The sequence below is a fragment of the Hyperolius riggenbachi genome, chromosome 1, assembly GCF_040937935.1.
Source record: "Hyperolius riggenbachi isolate aHypRig1 chromosome 1, aHypRig1.pri, whole genome shotgun sequence".
Classification (NCBI taxonomy): Eukaryota; Metazoa; Chordata; class Amphibia; order Anura; family Hyperoliidae; genus Hyperolius; species Hyperolius riggenbachi.
The window spans coordinates 527,091,403-527,108,630 of NC_090646.1; the positions used below are offsets into that span (position 1 = coordinate 527,091,403).

At 44.3% G+C, this 17,228-nt stretch overlaps 1 protein-coding gene across 1 annotated transcript in view; it reads right to left on the reverse strand.

Moving 5' to 3' along the window:
• The window catches only part of NOS1 (nitric oxide synthase 1), a 459,584-nt gene that overhangs the window by 370,134 nt on the left and 72,222 nt on the right, over positions 1 to 17,228 (reverse strand). The gene's annotated exons all lie outside the window — the stretch shown is intronic.

Below are 17,228 nucleotides of genomic sequence, written 5' to 3' on the forward strand. Positions count from 1 at the left end.
TCTCAGGAAGTGACAGGAAGTGTCACGCGGCTGTCCCCAGTACAGCGCTTCTGCCGATCGCAGCGCTGTACATGTAAATAGTGGCGATTGCCCGTCGGAGACTGAAGAGGGGGCGGAGCTCTGTCCCCCGAGCAGGAGATGTGCGCGCAGCCTGCTCGCGATCTCCTGAAAATGTATCCCCAGGACTTGACACCAATTGGCGTTAGGCGGTCCTGGGGCTGTTGCCGTGACCACGCCCATTGGCGTGGGGCAGTCTTTAAGTAGTTAAAGTGGGATGGTCAGCCATAAAATCTAATTCCATTTACCCACTGCTCTGTATTTATTATACAGTCTACAACCTGACCCTGCATTGCAAGCATTCAAATATAATCATAAATGTTTCTGCTGTAATGAATCTTATCTCAGTCAGCCTTGCTCTATTTGGTACATTGCTGATGATAGGGAAGCTTGTTATCTCACCTCCCACATTCCTGCTCCTCTCTGATAAGCTGGGGGCAGTTCAGCGTGAAATGAGAGGGGAAATACACCTCATCCCTCAGCAGAAGCTGTTGAAATACAAATCTTTGTTGTACTCACATGTGTTTACAAAGCAAGCTAGATATGACACTGCAGTTTCAAGGGGAAAAAAAGAGTAAGGGAGAAAATTACATTGAGATTGGCTTCAGTCAGAGGTAGTGTAACCCTCTAAAAGAGGATCACATTGTGAGGATCCACTGAGCTGCCTGCGCAGGCAGGCAGCCTTTTGACCACTGTTCAGGTCTGCATTCTGCAGGTCTCTGGAAGAGAGACCTTTTGTCAGTATTGCAGCTTGCTGCTGAAGAATTTGCATACATTTGTCATGCAAATTGCCTAGCCACATCCCTTGTAGGCCTGCTCTATATATACCATGTGATATCACAGACCTTTGCTGGTCATAAGAGTTAGATCCTGTGTGACACTCGCCGGGAGTGTCAGCCTTGCTCTTTGTTGAAGATTAGCCTAGAGTAATCCCTGGAAACTGCACTGGACATGTTTCCTTAGTGCAGTTAGGATTGCTTATCTGTTTTGTTTGTCTGTTGCGATTGTCCTGTCCCAGCGGTGGTCGACAGGAAATCGTTCTGTGTGTCTGGGTGCTAATCGGAACAGCGGTTGTTACTGGTAGCCCCTTCTGATCTGTTTCCCTGGATCGCACTAGCATCTTGCGCTAGTGCTGTGGATCCTTCTGTTCTGCTACTCTGTACCTGGATCGCAGTAGCATCCTGCGCTAGTGCTGTGGATCCTTCTGTTCTGCTACTCTGTACCTGGATTGCACTAGCATCCTGCGCAAGTGCTGTGGATCCTTCTGTTCTGCTACTCTGTTTCCCTGGATCACACTAGCATCTTGCGCTAGTGCTGTGGATCCTTCTGTTCTGCTACTCTGTACCTGGATCGCACTAGCATCTTAGCCTAGCGCTGTGGATCCTTCTGTTCTGTCTTCCTGGATCGCGCTAGCCACTTTCACTAGTGCTGTGGATCCTATCGTTCGCTTATTCATGTTTTCGTGTGTCTGTCTTGTCTGCTACGAACACTTGCTGGAGGCTCGGTGAGGTAACCGTTAAGCAAGCGCTCGCGTTCTCTGTTTCATGTTTGTCTGTCGGTGGTTAGTTAGGCGTGCTTGTCTCTATTGTGCTTATCACGTGGAGACCGCGCATAAACGCGTGCACTGTTGCGAATGAGTGCGGTGTTTGCGTTTAGCTAGCGTTTGTTATTTTCCGTATCTCTTCATTGTATGATTTGCTGTGCCTTTGCTACTCTCGTGCTCTGCCTTGCTATAACCTTGTGTCACGTCTGGCGTCACGGGTTGGCGACTAGTTTGGTGCACACACATACAATCTGTCTCTGTGCTCATTCTCAATCGCCTCTCTTGCGATTGCGTTCCGTCCCTTCGTGCAATTCCTGTCTGGCATGTGTGGTAGGGCAGAGGAGCTGTTCCTCTGCACTCCACAGCTCCCCTTGTCGACAGGAATTTCCCTCTACAGGTGCATTGCACCTTCTGCTGGGTTTCCGCAAATTATACGTTTGTGGAGGATTTCCGCAGTGTCAGCGCACACGTCTTGTGCGCTGATCACGAAGAGAATTCCAAAATCGTTACAGTATGACCAGCCCAACCAAAATTCCCAGTGTAGAGGGAATTTCTGATTTGTACGATTTTGTCGAGTATGGGTCCTGTGTCTTTAAGAGCTTTAAAAGGCTAAACTCAGAGACCAAAGCGGAATTTCTCTCTGAATGTGTGAGGTTTTGCCTGGATCCCACCTTTCAGATTGCTGATCCGTCTACGTCGGCTCTTCAGTTTGCCTATGTGCTCTTAAAAGACGATTTGTTCACCTGGGCGTATGATGTGCTAAAAAACTATTCTTGGAATGATAATCTGTATCAGTGTCTTGCAGTGATATTCTCTCACTGGTTTGGATTGCCTGGCTTACCACCTGCTCTGATTGAATGTGTAGCTGCTGATAAGTCAGCTGATCTTTCCCTTCCATGCAAAACCATTCAGTATGATAATGATGTTGATCTGTCTCCTGGTTTTTTGCCTCAATCCAAAGCTTATGTGGATCCTACTATAGGTAGGATCGCACACTATATTAAAGCAGTTAAAAAATCTGTTCTTGTTCCTGAACTCCACCCATATGGAGATTATCTGGATACTGGCCTGTTTGAACCTCCATTTGCCTCATGGGACATTGAGGCCTTGATGGAGGAATTTGATTTTGATTGGAAAGCCTTTTGCGATTTTTACATCACAAAAAGCGAAGATGTCTTGAATGATTGTCTCGATTCTATGTACCTATTGATTGATTCCGATGAATGTGATGAGGGTGATGTGGATCTGATGATTTATGTATGGCAGATGATTTTGGATGAGTTGCACACACACCAACCAATTGATTCCAATAAAGAGACATCGTTGTCGGATGATTGTTCCTGCCTTTCTGGGGTAAAGCATGTGAGTCGTGACGTTGTGCGATCTGAAATGAGTGGGTGTGCCACTGTGGTTGATTCCTGTGCGAATCCTGGAGGATTCTCTCCTGACTGTGTGCAGTTTAAATCTGTGCGATCTGATGCCTGTTTCTCTGATGTTCCTGCAGATTGTGATCAGCATGAATGTGCCAGTTTTCTCAAGGATATGTGGGACCCCTTGTCATTTAGAGACAGATCTTTAAGATCTTCCATATGTGATCCTGCCATGGGGAAAATTCCTAAATTTTGCAGCATCAAAAGTAAAATTAATATGTCTAATAAAGTTTTTCCTGATGTTGTCACTATTTCTACTGCAGATGCGTCTTTGTCTCACCCTGTTCACACATGTAAGGGCCCGTTGCCTGGTGACAGTTGCTCCAGTGTTTCTGTCCTGAACACCTTACAGTCTGCCCCGCAGATCGCGGAGGTTTGCGCTATGGAAGCGTCAGTTTCACAACCTAAAGCGATTTTTGATTCGCATGTTTTGCGTTCTGGCTCCTCGGATTTGACATTGTTAGCCGAATCTAAGAGCGAGACAGCGCTTCGGTTTTGCGAATCTGACTCTGAAACATTTTTGCTGGGTCCAGAGAAAGTTTCTCTGAGCCTGCCCTGTACCATGAATAACAATATGATGTCCAATCACACTGACATTTGTGAGTCCCTTTCTTGTTTTGAGGAAAATGCTGAGTCTGCACCCTGTACTCTGGATGAGTTAAGATGGCCTTGTTTAGAGTCTCCTGCAGTGTCCCTAGAGGCTCGTCTAGGTATTGCCACTATACTCACCTGTTTTTCTGCAGTTTTGGAGTTGCAAGCTAGTTTGACTGCTACGCAGAATTCTGGGTGCAGCGAGATTAAAGTTAGGGAGTCAGTGTGTGTTCCAGTAAATATTCCTGTACGTTCCGCTCATGATGATGAAATCCAGTCTCAGTTTATGGTGGAACCTGCCCTGGGACATCTGCCCTGTTCACAAAATAAAGTTCCAGTTTTGCCCTGTAACATGGATATTTCAGAATCCTTCTCAGAAAACTTGAAAAATGATGTTCCTGAGGTCTTGTCTGATGTCCTGGAGACCTCCGAGTTCCTCCCAAAGGGTGCAGAACTTGCAGAAGATGTCTCCTGCCCCCCAAGTCCTTCTGAGGTGTTGCCCACTTCAGTAGGCATTGCTGTTGTGCTGACTACTTTTTCAGCTCTGGTGGAGCTTCAGTCGTGTGTAGTCAATGATGAGTTTTTGTCAGATACCATTACAGTCACTGAGACTTCTAAGCCTGAGTACGAGGTTTTTTTTGAGAGTCCAGTGCTTGAGACCCCTGCTCATGATGATTCTCTGCCCGGTACTGGTTTTGGTCCTGTCGTGCCGGACTCTGAGGTTGGCAGTTCCCCGACATGTTCTGAGGTTTCTCCTGTGCTGGTGTACCCCAATGTGCTCTGTGACCCAGAAAGCCCAAGTGTGCCTCGGTTACCAGCATGCTCAGATGCTTCCTCGGTGGAGACATGCTCTGATATGGCCTGCCTGCTTGCATGCCCAGAAGTGGTCCCTTAAAGTCTTGATCTGAATCCAGAATAGTCATTGGTTCCATGGGAGGGCTTGGTGGTTCTCCGTGTGAGCCTGGTGGTTGTTCTTCCCTCTTGGGATCTCTGTGGAGCTTCGGAGGGTTCTGGGAGATTCCGGGAGAGATTTTGCTTGGTGCCCTGGATAAGATCAACGGTGGCTTTTGTGTTGTAAGGGACACTTCGAACAGGTATTGTGGCAGGTTTGGTATTTTCGGACGCTCCTTGGAAGGTGGTGGGTATTGTCTGGAGGATGTCCATGGCTTCTTCTCTGGCGTTCACAGTCCTGATGGGTGTTATACTGAGACTGGTAGTACTGATGGACATGTTTCGGTGGCGTTTGCTTCCGATGAGGTTGGTTTCGGCTGGACTGACTCTGGAATTGGGCCTTGTCGGGCTGTCCTGACCTTCATGAGTCTTCAGTTACAGTCTTTTGTTGATATCAGTTTGGAGGGTCATCTGGAATCCGACCCTAGAGGGGGGGGTACTGTGAGGATCCGCTGGGCTGCCTGCGCAGGCAGGCAGCCTTTTGACCACTGTTCAGGTCTATATATACCATGTGATATCACAGACCTTTGCTGGTCATAAGAGTTAGATCCTGTGTGACACTCGCCGGGAGTGTCAGCCTTGCTCTTTGTTGAAGATTAGCCTAGAGTAATCCCTGGAAACTGCACTGGGCATGTTTGCTTATTTTGGATTGCTTATCTGTTTTGTTTGTCTGTTGCGATTGTCCTGTCCCAGCGGTGGTCGACAGGAAACCGTTCTGTGTGTCTGGGTGCTAACCGGAACAGCGGTTGTTACTGGTAGCCCCTTCTGATCTGTTTCCCTGGATCGCACTAGCATCTTGCGCTAGTGCTGTGGATCTTCTGTTCTGCTACTCTGTACCTGGATCGCACTAGCATCCTGTGCTAGTGCTGTGGATCCTTCTGTTCTGCTACTCTGTACCTGGATCGCACTAGCATCCTGCGCTAGTGCTGTGGATCCTTCTGTTCTGCTACTCTGTTTCCCTGGATCACACTAGCATCTTGCGCTAGTGCTGTGGATCCTTCTGTTCTGCTACTCTGTACCTGGATCGCACTAGCATCTTGGGCTAGCGCTGTGGATCCTTCTGTTCTGTCTTCCTGGATCGCGCTAGCCACTTTCACTAGTGCTGTGGATCCTATCGTTCGCTTATTCATGTTTTCGTGTGTCTGTCTTGTCTGCTACGAACACTTGCTGGAGGCTTGGTGAGGTAACCATTAAGCAAGCGCTCGCGTCCTCTGTTTCATGTTTGTCTGTCGGTGGTTAGTTAGCCATGCTTGTCTCTATTGTGCTTATCACGTGGAGACCGCGCATAAACGCGTGCACTGTTGCGAATAAGTGTGGTGTTCGCGTTTAGCTAGCGTTTGTTATTTTCCGTATCTCCTCATTGTATGATTTGCTGTGTCTTTGCTACTCTCGTGCTCTGCCTTGCTATAACCTTGTGTCACGTCTGGCAATCGCACCTCTCGCGATCGCGTTCCTACTTCATATCTGCTGTGGTGTGTGCACCGTCACGGGTTGGCGACTAGTTTGGTGCACACACATACAATCTGTCTCTGTGCTCATTCTCAATCGCCTCTCTTGCGATTGTGTTCCGTCCCTTCATGCAATTCCTGTCTGGCGTGTGTGGTAGGGCAGAGGAGCTGTTCCTCTGCACTCCACAGCTCCCCCTGTCGACAGGAATTTCCCTCTACAGGTGCATTGCACCTTCTGCTGGGTTTCCGCAAATTATACGTTTGTGGAGGTTTTCCGCAGTGTCAGCGCACACGTCTTGTGCGCTGATCACGGAGAGAATTCCACAATCGTTAAACACATATTGTGTTAATGTATTTCTGTGTGTGAAGTGAACTTAGCATATAAGGCGGAAATTCGCCTTAGAAATTAGCATGGTGGAACTAAAACGGCGTATAGAGACAGAAGCTTAAGCATCTAGGTGGCTGCATGGACTGGATGCTAAGGCGACCGTATACACAAAGCAGTGGAACCTTCTGGAAGCCCCACACGGCCAGTCTGACAGTACAGCGCAGGAGCGGAGGGGCAGAGCGCGCGAGACACAGCCAGAGGGAACTGGTTTTAACCAGTTTCCCTCTGCGCGCCAAGTCAGTCAGGAGAGCGCTCTGAGAGAGTGAGGAGGAATCGGTGAGCGGGAGAGGAGGCTGGGGGAGAACGTCCGCAGCAGTCACCTTATGAGTCAAGGAGGGTACCCAGTGACCACCAGCTGAGAAAGGAGGGCAGCGGCAGCCAGGCCAGACAGTTACTGGAGGCCAAGTGCAGTGTGTGCAGGCAAGATCTGACCTAACACGGAGGGAGAGAGACTCTTGCAGTGCAGATGAGTATCGGCCTTTGAGCCAGCTACAAGCCACAGTGTGTATTCAGAGAAGGGCCAGTGTTCAGTGGAGGTTTGCTAGAAGGGACTGAGACTGTTTAGGAACTGAATTGCTCAGTAGACCTGTCTCTGCCCAAGCCCCTAAGCCTCAGTAATGGTACTGTGATTTAAACGTGCTTTATTGTAAAGTGGTTAATGATTGAACAAGGAGACCTTTTTGTAGCTCAACTTCCATGTAAAAGTTTTTGGTGTAACCTTTTTATTCCGCAGCTTTTACCGGTGCACCGGCTGTGAAGAGGAGAAGATTGTATTATTTTGACCTGTAATGTGCAAGGGAAGTGCATTGTATTGTTGAAGTGTTACCGGTTGAGTGAAGTTACCAGTGACCACTGTTAGGTCACAAATAAATCTTTGATAATTGCATCTGAGTCAGTGTCTGGTGGATTCCTCTCAGCTGGGGCTGAGTGCCAACGGATAAATCGGGTTACAGTAGTAAAGATGGAAAATGCCTGAAACAGTATTCTCTTTATTTACTTTATTTATTTATATAAAATTCATATTGTGGACAGTACAATACCTATGTTATGTAAGCAGAACAAGTATTTATCTACTTATATATGTGTTTTTTTTTCCTGGGATAGTATGGCTGTCCCTGCTGCTTGAACACAAATTATATTAAAGGCCAACTCTTTCTGGCACAATAATCCTATGAGCTCGCTTCTTTTCACCTTTCAGGCTGGCAGCACACTTGTCTGTGCAGAAAATCATGGGTTTTCTGCTATGTATGTTTCACATTTACATTTTTTACATCTTTGTGTTTTTGCTTACATCCCTTTTTCAATGGAGAAAAATACAGTAACATGCATTTTTCTCCCATAGGAAAGCAATGTATATAAATCACAAGCGATTCACATACTGTGCGTGAGAAGGTATAACATGTTGTGGGGGGGAGGGGCGTTTGGGTTGTTCCAAAATATGTCTCTCTTCTCATCTCAGAAAATTGATAACTATTCACTTTAACGTTCGTTTTTCATATAAGAATGTGGCTTTCCTATCTCATAGCATATCTGCTGGCCTGGCTTTAAAAAATAGAGATTTGACTGACAGCTGTGAAAGAGAACTTTAATTCAATCATATGGGGAATAAAATAACACATACAGTACAAGCTGACAGTTCAGCCCCCACTGTGGCAGTTTTAGAAGTACCGTATATACTCGAGTATAAGCCGACCCGAGTATAAGGTGACCCCCCCCCCAACTTTTGCCTAAATAAACATGAAAAATAATCGACTCGCGTATTAGCCGAGGGTGGGAAATTTAGTGGCCTTATGGCACAGAACAAAGCATTGTTTGGAAGAAGACAAATGACTAGAGGTGGTAGGTGTGGAAACTGCTAGGGTGAAGCTCAAAATGCCTCAAAGAGGTATATCACAATGTCAATGGAAATGCCTGACATTTAATGCATTTCCAACAAAAGTTTTACAACTGTCAGATAGCAGCGATTTGCAAGTACATCTTTTACAATGGTTTACTGCTCAGAAAATCCTCGACAGAGCTTAATTTGTTGCACACCTCTGAGTGACCCCCCCCCCCCCCCAGCATATGCACAGCAGTAGTGTTTCTTTTAAACTCTGGTCAGTGTCCCCACCCCCACGTGCAAAGTGCTGCTGATACACATAGGAGTACTGTGGTGGCAGTGTTAACCTCCGCATTACTTTGAACAACATTGTGACATACAAGTGTCCCCCAAGCATATGTACAGCTGTGGTGCTTCTTCTACACTGTGTCCGCGCTGTTAGCCCCCGCCCGCCATGTGCCGAGCACTGTGGATACATTGTAGCAGCTCTGGTGGCATGCCATATGGCATACGAGTGTCCCCCAGCTTATGCACAGCACTGAGCGGCATACCTTCTTATGCACTGCTATCTTCGGTCGCTTCCCAATTACGGCCCCTCACCGCAAAGGTTCCTCTACAGCTTGACAGCCGAAGTCTCACCTTTATCGGGCGCCCATGCCCGTGATGACAGGCACAACTAGATGACGTCATATGGATGACACTTCGGCTGTCAAGCTGAAGTGGAACCTTTGCGGTGAGGAGACATAATCAGGAAGCGACAGAAGATAGCTGTGCATAAGAAGGTATGCCGCTCAGTGCTGTGCATAAGCTGGGAGACACTCGTATGCCATATGGCATGCCACCAGAGCTGCTACAGTGTATCTGCAGTGGCAGCACTCTGCACATGGTGGGCAGGGGGACGGGGGCTAAAAGCGCGAACGCTGACAAAGTGTAGAAGAAGCACCACAGCTGTGCATATGCTGGGGGGACACTTGTATGCCATAATGCCGCTCAAAGTTAACACAGCCACCACAGTACTCCTATGTGTATCAGCAGCACTCTGCTCATGGCAAGGGGGAGAGAATGCAGCACGGACACTGACCGGAGTTTAAAAGAAGCACTACCGCTGTGCATATACAGGTCGGCTTTCATGTTGAGGTAGGGGTGGTCACTCTGTGCTTATGATTCGAGTATAAGCCAAGACCCCCACTTTTGAACCACATTTTTGTGTCTCAAAATCTCAGCTTATACTCGAGTATGTACGGTAGTATCAACCACTATTTTTACAATGAGTATGCACTGGTTTTGCACTGCTCTACCAATACGACATTTCTAGAAATTCATGCAAAACAAGTGCAAAAGGGACCAATCCAATTCACTTTTCTCCTAAATTTTCTCCTAGGTGATATTTTCACATTATAAATAAAACGCATTTCAAGCCACCAGTAAGCAAGAAAATAGGATAATTTTGACAGTACTTTTCACCTTGTTTTTGGTATTTTTTCAAGTGCAGAGTGCAAAAGTTATTTTTAATATCACCAAGGAGAAAACTTAGGGCCAGATCATATCCACTTTTACTCCTAAGTCTTATTTAGCAAGTCAGTTGTCACTAAATAGGTAGGAAATAAGAAGATAGGCTGTTGTAATTTCTTTGCACCCTGACTTTCATTTCTATCTAGTGTATAAACCAACATTAAAAAAATTGTGTGTGAAGTTCTGTATTAATGCAAATAAATACCGGCCAATTATTTTTACATCAGTGACAAAGCAATGTGCTACTTAGAGAAGATGTACAGAATCAAAATAATTCACTAAACTTTCTCCAGTGAAGTGTGACATGTTCAGCACAGTAGAGTTTTCCATGCCTGTTGTTTGTTGTTTTACATCTTGTGTGTCAGTGTGGAAATCACAGCACTGACATGCATGATCCAACAGTCTCTCAGGCACAGCAGTGGGTAATTATTCCTGCTGGGAAGGGGGGAAATGAAGAGGCATTACTGCTCCAAGGCAGTGGTGAGGAAAACAATGGCTGGGCCATTGGTTGGGGAAATGTAGCCTGTCTGATTTTTCCCGTGTGTGTTGTCAGGAAGAGCCCAGGAGATGCCTATAGAGACAACACATGCCTGCCTAATACAGCCATCCTCATTTGGAATGGACATCTATTATCTCATGTCTGTTTGTAGTTTAAGATGAGAGAAAAAACATAGTAATGCCTTGTTCTTGTGCAGTTATTGCATTCTATCCATCTATCTATCTACAGCACAGTTCCCAGTATCCGACACCAGCAGGGATTGCCTGATGCTGGATTCATGTGCTTGCCGGTTGCTTGAGTCACTTGGAACCTGCTGAATGAATGGATTCTAGTAGACTGTGTATGTATGAGTTCCTGTTTCTGCTCAAAAGTTAAAATGTTAGGCTTACGATTAAAAATTACCTGTAAGGTGAAAATATATACTGTATACATCTTTCTCAAGATTCTCATCAGTCTCTACTTTACTATTGTTCTGTAATTTTTATGGCCATCTTAGAAAAAGAGTTTGTTGCTTTCTTTGCAGAATAATATACTGACTTTTTAATTCTCAAAGAGAACCAGAGACAAAGCACCCTCATGTATTGTTCCATATATATATCAATGAGAACATGATAGTAAACACCTACTCTGCCCCCTTGTAGCTCTGCTTTCCTGTTATGTATCCACGTAGCAGGAGAACAAAGCCAGGAGGGGGTGGGCTTGGGCTTGAAAAGACATCACAGAAGACTGACTCAGCTATAATCATTCTGGGGCAAAGCTAGACTGAATGCTCAGTCAGGGATTCTTATCAGAGCTTATAACCGGCAGACTGAGCAGTGAAGAATGAAACAGAGAGCAGAGTAGGTGTTTACTGTCATTTTCCCATTGATATATAGGGTAAAATACACTAGGGTGCTTTGTCTCTGGTTCTCTTTAAGGTGAACCTTGACCGAGAGGAAAAACAAAGTTTCACTTACCCAGGGCTTCCAATGCCCTGGAGAAGTCCTGTGCCCGCACCTTCTCTGAACGATCCAAGCACAATCCAGGGGCGCGCGCAGCCAGGGCCACACAGGCGCACCAACCTGAAAATGAAACTAGCTAGCTGCAGGGGACCGAATGATTGTTCAGAGACTGCGTGGGCACAGGACATCTCCAGGGGGCTGGTGGAAGCCCCAGATAAGTGAAAACATTTTTTTTTTTTTTTTTTAAGATTCTTTATTTTATATTATTTTCATACAAAAATATAAATTATATATGCACATCAACCTCATCCATCTTTATCTTAGACAATAGATAAACTCAGCACAACCAAAAAAAACACCATTATTGCATATATTAGCTAGACATAGTGAATCCTAAATATTACTTCAAGTATTCCACAACCAATAATACACTACTTATTAGATTATTTAACTGTGCAGATTGTAGATTATAGCCAGACCATATCCAACAGTAAACTCAATTCTTTAAAGTACAGTATTTTATTACATGGATAGAAAAGGAGCATGTTAGATTCTTGTCAAACAAGGACTCACAGTACCTTACAAATGAATACATTTCTAATCTTAAGGTGCTCATAAGAATCTCTCACACAGTGCTTGTGCGCCAAACCAGCATGCTACTGACATTGGAACGGGCTAACCAGATAAACATTCTAGCACATGCAAGACCAGCTACAACGCTTATGCTTCTACAGACCGCAACCCCCCTTTCCACCACCACCACCTCTCAGAGAGTTCAACAGACTTGCCACGATCTCAACTTCCCGGTATTCACCTTATCTAAAAGGACTCCTAAGTGGCTAGTATAGCATAAAACTTTTTTCCTTGACCTTTAAAAGTATATAAAGTATATAAAAAAGTATATAAAGTATATAAACAAGTAATCCATCCACTGCCATTCCAAGGACCCTGGGAATTCCTTCACTCTGGCATCTCTGTGCCACCGCCTACCCACCAGCTCCACCCCATTTGTTTCATCATACGACTCATTAGGGACTCCTTCTTTTAGATTTTTTTAAATGGGTTTTTTTCTTAGGTATTCAGTGTAGGAAAAAAAATGTGTAGAGAAGTGCTTCTTTAACGAGTAAGAATAAAAACACACGCAAAAAATAAAATTAGTCAGTTTCTTAGTAGGGCTTCATTATGGAGTGGTTAACATCTTGAGGATTGAAGTGATACTAAATGGATCACCATTTCAATTGTATCCTTAGATGGTAAATGCCCTTAATTAAGACATCTCAATACAAACAGTGCTTAATTAATGTGGCATGTAGAATTGCTGGCTTCTTCTCTATACTTTCCTAAGTTAAACATTGTATAGTACATTAAATATAAGTGTCAATTTATCGCAAGGTGGAATGGAAATACTTCATTAAATCAACTGAAAGCCATGGCTGACTTTAATGATATTTTGTGATTTGCTTCATTACCAAGTTCAGTTTTTCCTTATGAAAGAAATTTGCTTTAAGATAAGAAAAAGGGCTTATTGTTGAGACTGACCAGTTTATTCCCTATGTGACTTGCAATGTAATGAGTAGTGCTGCTAAACTGTTTATAATGTGTTCCTCCAGCAGTTCAATCCAGCAGATCCTAGAGGTCCACTTCCTGTTGTAGGTGTAATTTGTCCTTAATCCAATAGGAAACGCTTGAATACCCCCACCCCCAATCATGAACTATAAAAGGTGTTGAAGCTGTTCTTTGAATACTCTTGCCCTTCTTTGAATTGGAGGGAACTTAATAGTTCATCAGAATGCAATATTTTCTGAGTTTGAAGGATAGGGCATGTTTAGCAACTTGAACTGACACCGTAACTACAACATTGTGAACAATAAACCCTCTAAAGATGTCTGATGGTAACTGCACCCCCTAAATTCTGCCTAACTTTAACCACTTGCTCTGGTGCCTTACCCCAAACAACTCTTTTGTCCCTCTTTAACCTCCCACTGGTGTCTAACCCTAAAGATGCCATTTCCAGAGCCTAAACCTACAAACCTGCCTTTGCCTAACCCTAACCATCCCAGTGTTTTTAAGCCTAAGCTCCACTCATGGTACTCTCCCTAACCACCTCAGTCTTGCTCTTCTTTAACCTCCTCACCATTACTCCTAACCCTGACCACTCCCCTCTGCTCTAATCCTAATTTGCCCAATTGTGTCTACTTCATTTTTCCTATTCTGTCACCGATCGCTAAGCATCCCTAGTGTAACCCTAACCAAGGTGTTAGAGTTTTTGATTTTTCATTTTTTGAACCTTTGATGATAGGTGGGGGATTTGCAGTGACCTTTTCTCTGATTCAAATGAAGAGGGGTTTTCAGTTAGGAGGGGAGAGTAAAGATAGGTATCAGGAGGGCTTCTTTCAGCAGTAAGGGAGCATTCCTTCAGGTGGGAAGCGGGCAGGGTTAGCTGAACACTGAAGAGTGAAATGCTGAAATCACAAGCAAAAACAACAATTACATTTCCAAGATATGCCTTAACCACTTCAGGACCACAGTGCTAAACCCCCTAAAGACCAGGCTATTTTTTACTAAAAGGGCCACTGCAGCTTTAAGGCCAAGCTGCAGGGCCGCACAACACAGCACACTAGTGATTCCCCCGCCCTTTACTCTTTATTTTCTCTTTATTTATATTTTAAAAAATAAACAACTGGGGGGGCGATCAGACCCCACCAACAGAGAGCTCTGTTGGTGGGGTCTGACGCCCCCCAGTTGTTTATTTTTTATATAAATATTTATATTGTCTTTTTATTTATAAAAAGTTTCTGCTGCATCCCCCAGCCTATCACTGCCGATCGTTCTTTTGTGCCTCAGGTGGACAGTCGTGTCACATGGCTGTCCCCAGTACAGCGCCTCTGCTGATCGCAGCGCTGTACTGTGTAAATAGACGGCGATCACGCCGTCTAACAGTCTCCCGAGCGGCAATAGCTGCTCAGAGACTGAAGAGGGGGCGGAGCTCCACCCCCCGAGAAGGAGATGCGCGCGCACCCTGTGCACGATCTCCTTCAGTAGCCGGCTCCAGGACCTGACGCCAATTGGCGTTAGGCGGTCCTGGGCTGCCGCCGTGGCCACGCCCATCGTCGTGGAGTGGTCTACAGGTAGTTAAAAGATCCTTTTACAGCCCACTTTTCACAATGATTTCAAAACGTGTTTCCCTATTATCCCAAAAGATGAGTTCAATTAATTGCATCCATATTCTGTGGCCCCACATAACAAATGTAGTTATAATAATTATTATTCAATTCACTTTTTCCCCTAAATTTTCTCCTAGATGTTATTTTCACACCTTATCCATAAAATGCATTTTAAGCAAACAGCAAGCAAGAAAATATTCAAAATCATGGGAGAAACTAGAGGGCTGCAGACCCTGCAATTGCAGGTGCGTCCAGAGCTGTGGGGAGGCCCAACTACTGACCTTCCCTTTCTCCCATACAGGGGATCTGATACTTCAGATCAGGTGTTTTTTGTGGCTTCACTTGTGGGTGTGAAGATCATGATAGCCACACCTGTTTTATGATACTTGTGTGATGGGCCCTAAGCCTGTGAATGGCACAAAGAGGAGCCCCTTCAAAATTTGGCTGGTGGACCAAATAAATTGCTCTGAATAATAACGGTATCACTACGGTACGGTAACGCACATACTAGCGCGTGTTAGTAACGTTCTTACCATAGCAACGCTCGCATTACTCAAGTACCGTGGGTCGTGCTATTAGTGTAACTCACACTAACCTGCTGCCAGTAGTTATGATAATATTTTCGGGGACTGTCTGCGCACAGCAATATAACCGCAGCTTTGTGTATCAACCCCAAGATCTCACATACAATGACTTCATGTTCCCGCATCACATGCAGAGATTTCCATAGAGAAGCACACAGGACTGGGCATGTTTGGTTATTCTCTAGTACCTCAGTCTTCTCCAGTGGTCCGGTATACATCTATTCTCCCACTGCTTGCCAACTGATATCACGTGTCAACAGCTGGATTGGCATGGACCACCTGAGTACTGCAGAAGAATAAAGATACATATGTCCATGCTAAGGTACTTGCATCAAAATGAGTATGAGGGAAGGGGATGGGGGGTGGGGGGAAGACAGCAACATAAAGAACTCAGAGGTGAGGGATCCAATGCAGTATCCTCCCTAGATGGTTGCTTTCCCACCTACACCCAGACATGGCAAGGTTCTCCTGTTTACTATCCAAACATGATTTATGCAGGAAAGTAACTTTAAATGCTTTCTCAGGCTCTAGTATTTTGTCCAGTAAAATTCACAGCATTTATTTCAATTCTACAAGTTTAGCCAGAAATACAAGTGTAATCAATGCTAAAGGGGAACAACTGTAGTGACATCGCTTTTTCATATCATGATGAGGTCTGAAATCACGTTAATGCAGAAAAGCACTTATGACCTTGCTGTGCTATCCCATCCATTAATGATGGCCTTATAACATATAGCGCAGCAAGTCAGTTTTGGGAGGCCCATTAAGCCATATGCCCCAGTGATGTTATTAATAATATCAACGGTTTATTATTTTTTTTCCTAATCTGTAATGTTCTCTCCAGCAACATATTTTCTGCTGCCATTAAGCCATATTATTCTCGGGATTAGTCACTATTTAATGTCAGTAGCTAGCATAAACTAAATAACGGCACATAATAAACACTGACAATATGTATAGCGTGACTCAACTTCTGCAGTATGTAAAGTGCAATTGGTTGTTTATGGTTGTTAGAAGTAATAGTTTGCTAACCTTCAGCTAAAAAAAAAAAAAGAACACAAATAATATAGAATACATTTAAACTAAATTCCCTTTTATTTAAAAATTATATGTAAAAGCTACAAAAGTTTATTTTGCAATAATATTTTATTTAACAAATAAAATGTTATTTTATTAACAAATGACTGCAGGCATGGCAACAGTCCACTTTTTGATATAATACTTCCCATTTTAATTGCCATTAGCTCAATGCTTTGCTAAAACTCTGCCAAAAAAAACAAAAAACAAAACAGGAAATACAATTTTAGACATACCCTGCAATGCATATAGGGTTATTTATATGACCTCTGAAATAGTATGCCAAATGATAATTTAGGTACTATTTTTTTTTTCACAACCCTTTTAGTAATCATGTGTTTTTCCTCCTGCTAGGAACTCACTGCAAAGACGGGTACAATAAACTCCACAACAAAAATAAGTATGTGTGTTTAGAAAGAGAGTGGTCGGGGCAGTATATTTTTTTTCATTGGAGACATTTTTTTTATTCTTGCAATTGGTAACTGTAATGATCGCTGCTGCAGCAGCTATTGCTGGAAGTAGTGCTGCAGCTCAGGCAGTTCTGATGTCTTTCCATGCAAGCTGCATAGCCTTGTCTGTCTTTCCCTGCTGTCAGCTTGTGACTGATTATCATTCACCTGTGTGGGAATCTGCATGTCTGCTCCCATTGGATGACCTCAGTATAAAGATCTGCTTCCTGCAGGGTTTCCTTGGGTTTTCATAGCTTCAGCTTAAGCCTGTCTTGCTGTCGCTTTAGCCCCCGATCGTGTTTCTTGTTATAAAGATACTTTGCTGGTCTTTGCATCATATATTGGTTCATTGCCAATATATATGCATACCAGCACGTTTATTATTTTCCTTGTATTTGTGTTACGTGATACATCAGTGTTGCTGATGTATACGTACACGAACTGTTTATATCCTGTGTGCAGTTAGTCAGCTTTCCAGCACGTTTTGGTAGGTTGCGCGTACCGTGACCACCCGTGCTGAGGTAGTTACCCTGCTCCTGGTTCTGTTTGTGGATTGCGTTCATCTCTGCGAAGAGATAACGAATCCTTCTGAATCCTGTTCTGTTACCGTTTGTGGATTGCGTTCATCTCTGCGAAGAGATAACGAATCCTTCTGAATCCTGTTCTGTTACCGGTTGTGGATTGCGTTCATCTCCGCGAAGAGATAGCGAATCCTTCTGAGTCCTGTTCCCTGTGTTACTCCATTCTTAGTCAGCGTTCCTGCTTATGTCATATA